Here is a 229-nt window from a genome sequence, read left to right as displayed (position 1 = left end):
AGTTCGGGAAGGGGAGCAGCAGACCGAGGGGTAATTCCCTGTCACTTGTGGTGAAGCCAGAGAGGCCCCCGGGGCAGTGGAGGAGCTGGGGCAGCTTTTCCCTGCCTGGGGCAGGCTGACCGGCCCGCTTCAGCCTAATTTAGCATCACGTCCAGGGTGTGCGCCGTGCGCCTGAGTTAGTGACAGACCTCGGGCTGTCCGAGCTGATGCAGGGCCGAGCCCTCCAGCA

Source organism: Phaethon lepturus, unplaced genomic scaffold (assembly GCF_000687285.1).
Source record: "Phaethon lepturus isolate BGI_N335 unplaced genomic scaffold, ASM68728v1 scaffold43456, whole genome shotgun sequence".
Taxonomy (NCBI): domain Eukaryota; kingdom Metazoa; phylum Chordata; class Aves; order Phaethontiformes; family Phaethontidae; genus Phaethon; species Phaethon lepturus.
This window is presented reverse-complemented; position numbering follows the sequence as displayed.